The sequence below is a fragment of the Rhinopithecus bieti genome, unplaced genomic scaffold (assembly GCF_001698545.2).
Source record: "Rhinopithecus bieti isolate Rb0 unplaced genomic scaffold, ASM169854v2 scaffold_26199, whole genome shotgun sequence".
Lineage (NCBI taxonomy): Eukaryota > Metazoa > Chordata > Mammalia > Primates > Cercopithecidae > Rhinopithecus > Rhinopithecus bieti.
The window spans coordinates 382,483-386,317 of NW_016811775.1; positions in this window are offsets into that span (position 1 = coordinate 382,483).

The window sequence follows — 3,835 nt, forward strand, 5'->3', positions numbered from 1 at the left end:
AACATCCCACCCCTCCTCCATCTGATTTCAGATCACTCCTCCAGGTCCTAACTGTCAGCTTTTCTGATTAACTGTGCTGGGTGGGGTGGCCTGGATGGGGTGGGGGTGGTTGCAGGAAGGAGAACTGTTGGCAATTCCCTGGGAGTCCGTGGGGGCGGGCTGGCTGAGGGTGAGCAGCTGGCAACCAGACAGGCCGAGGCCCTGGGTGGACAGGCCGAGGAGAAAATTAATTGGTGCCAGTCAGGTGGCCAGCCGACTGGGAGGACGGCACCGCAGGGGGCCTGGCCAGACGCTGAGGTGAGGGAGAGCTGGGGGATGGGGGGACAGTGAATGCTGGGATTATGTCTTAACTAAGACTCAACAATGTACTGGGGGAGGGGCCAATTGGACCAGGAGGCTGGAAGACAGGGCAGGGAAGGGCAGCGGGGCTGGGGCCCCTGAGGGTTTCTTCTGAGAAAGGGATTCACCAAAGGACCAGGCGGGGAGCACGATGTGGGGAGGCCTCAGCTCTCTTGGACATAAGTTTGGGAAGACACAAGCGCCCCTTAACACAGACATAGGTGGGATGACCCCCTAGGCTGAGCCTCAGGAAACAGGAAAGGTCCTAGAGCGCTTCTGGACACAGGTGGAGGAGGTCTGGGCTTCCCTGGACAAACGTGGGGGTCTGAACTCATCTGGACACAGGTGGAGAAGATCCGGTCTCCCCCAAACACAGGTGTGTGGATCTGAGCTCCACTAGACACGGCTATGAGGGTCGTGGCCTCCCCTAAACGCTAAAAAACCGGGGAAGGTGTAGGTTTTCCTGAGCACAGCGGGTTCTGAAGTCCTCTGGGCTCCCTAAGTACACGTGGAGGTTTCAGCAACCCCCAAGCCAAACAGAATAGTGTGAGACTCAACTCTGACAAGTCCCATTACTCTTTCATTCTCTCGTCCCTTTTTCCCTGATTGGGAGCCGAACTCCCGAGAGCGGTGCAGAAGCCGCGACTTCCCCACGCCTCTGACGCCCCCAAGCCCTGGGCGCGGCCTCCGCCTCCGCCTTCCCGCTGCGCCGCAAGCTCCGCCCCCGCCTCCTTGGGACAGGCAGGGCGGGTAGGGGAAGAGGGCGTGGCCCGAGCAACTGACCACGCGGGGAGTTCTTGGAAGTCGCGGGTTGCACCGCGCTGGGGCGGAGCCCGGGGAAAAGCCAAAGGCGGGAGTCAATTTGCATGCCCCGCCCTTGGGCGTGATAGACACAGGACGGCTCGGCCCTGCATAGTGACGCCCTACCCACCTCCAACGCTAGGCCTCCCGCTCACATTTCCTTGGCAAGATCAAGTCCCCGCCCTGCCTGGCTAGCAACTGGGCCGCGGCGTGGCCTGCGTCGTCCCTGCCCCCGGGCGGGTGGACTTCGCCCCAAGGTCCTGGAACCGGGTAAACCTGTCTAGGTGCTGCTTCTGGGTTGGTCCCGACCTGTGGCCCGGCCCTTTCCCAGATCTACAGAGGCTGAACTGGAGCGCCCTTCCCACGAGTCCTGCACGGCAGGGCAGAGTGGGGAGAAGACTTCCGGATGGAGGACCCGACTAGAGCTGTCCTTTATTTGCTGTCTTGCAGAGCAAAACTCTGGGCCTGTTTCCTCATCTGTACTCAGTGGACGTTAAGAGGACAGATCTCAAACGAAGGCTGCAAAGGCATCATTCATTCACAAAAACCACTTAGTTAACCATTTGCTAGACTTGGTCACTGCCATTATGGAGGCCATAGGCTACAAGAGGAGACTAACTCAGAAACAACGGTTTAATTCTACAAAGGTAAAATTGCACTTGTGATAAGCATTAAGAAAAAAAAATATTTATTTTATTTATTTATTTTTGGAGACTGTCTCGCTCTGTCGCCCAGGCTGGAGTGCATTGGTGCAATCTCAGCTCACTGCAACCTCAGTCCCCCAGCCCCGGATTCAAACGATTCTCCCATCTGGAACTACAGGTGCACGCCATCACGCCTGGCTAATTTTTGTATTTTTAGTAAAGATGGGCTTTCACCATGTTGGCCAGGCTGGTCTCAAACTCCTGACCTCAAGTGATCCGCCTGCCTCAGCCTCCAAAAATGCTGGGGTTACAGGCATGAACCACCGCTCCCAGCCCCGCAAAAATTTATTTTATTATTATCTTTTGAGATGAAGTCTCGCTCTGTTGCCCAGGCTAAAGTGAAGTGGTGTGACCTCGGCTCACTGCAACCTCCACCTCCCGGGTTCAAGCGATTCTCTTGCCTCAGCCTCCCAAGTAGGTGGGAAAAAGGCTTCTGCCACCACGCCTGGCTAATTTTTGTATTTTTAGTAGAGACGGGGTTTCACCATATTGGCCAGGCTGGTAACGAAATCCTGAACTCGTGATCCGCCCACCTTGTCCTCCCAAAGTGCTGGGATTACAGGTGTGAGCCACCGTGCCTGGCCTCATTTTTTTTGAGACAGCTCTGTCGCCCAGCTGGAGTGCAGTGGTGCAATCTCGGCTCACTGAAACCTTCACTTCCAGGGTTCCAGCGATTCTCCTGCCTCAGCCTCTGGAGTATCTGGGACTACAGGCGTGCGTTACCATGCCTAGCTAATTTTTGTATTTTTAGTAGAGACGGGGTTTCACCATGTTGGCCAAGTTGGTCTTGAACTCCTGACCTTGTGATCCTCCTGCCTCTGTCTCCCAAAGTGTTGGCATAACACGTGTGAGCCACCATGCCTGGCCAAACGTTTTAATAAAGTAGCTCTTGATCCGAGTGTCAAATATAGGGGTCTTGCCTCCCATCAGAGACTGATTGAATAAATAAATAAAATAATACCAGTCTGGGCAATATAGGAAGTCCATCTCTACAAAAAAAAAAAAAAAAAAATTAGCCAGGCATCATGGCGTGTGTCTGGGGTCTCAGCTATGCTGGAAGCTGAAATGGGAGGATCCCTTGAGCACTCGACTTTGAGGCTACAGTGAGTCTTGGATCACGCCACTACACTCCAGCCTGGGTGACAAAGCAAGACCCTGTCTCAAAAATAAAATAATTAATAAATTAATTAAAATACTTTAGGAGGCCAAGGCGGGCGGATCACGAGATCAGGAGATCGAGATCATCCTGGCCAATATGATGAAACCCCGTTTCTACTAAAAATACAAAAATTAGCTAGGTGTAGTGGTGGGTGCCTGTAATCCCAGCTACCCGGGAGGCTGAGACAGGAGAATCACTTGAACCTGAGAGGCAGAACTTGCAGTGAGACAAGATCGTGCCACTGCACTCCAGCCTGGGTGACAGAGAAATACTCCATCTCTAAAAATAAAAATAAAAAATAAAATAAAGGGATCCTTAGGCCGAAAGAGGGTTAGACAGGGAACACTTCCCTAAGGATTTGCCCTTTGAGTTGAGCTGGCTTCACTAGGTGAGCAAGGAAGCTGAAAGATCTCCAGGAGGTCAAGGCATAGCCAAAGGCCATGTGGCTGAGAAGACTGTGGAAGTCTGAGGGACAAAAAGCAGGTCCATGTGGCGTGGCGCATCATGGTGATGCACGATTCAGCCAGAGATGGGATGGCCCCAGATCAAGCAGGGCCTTGCGGATCACCATAGGAGTTTGTCCCTCTTCCAGAAGCAGAATTTTCCAAATTCTGGGACACTGTGGCAAAATAATTCAAGGTTATTTATTTATTTTTATATTATTATTACTATTATTATTATTTTTTTTGAGACGGAGTCTCGCTCTGTCGTCCAGGCTGGAGTGCAGCGGCTGGATCTCAGCTCACTGCAAGCTCTGACTCCTGGGTTTACGCCATTCTCCTGCCTCAGCCTCTGAAGTAGCTGGGACTACAGGCGCCCGCCACAACACCCG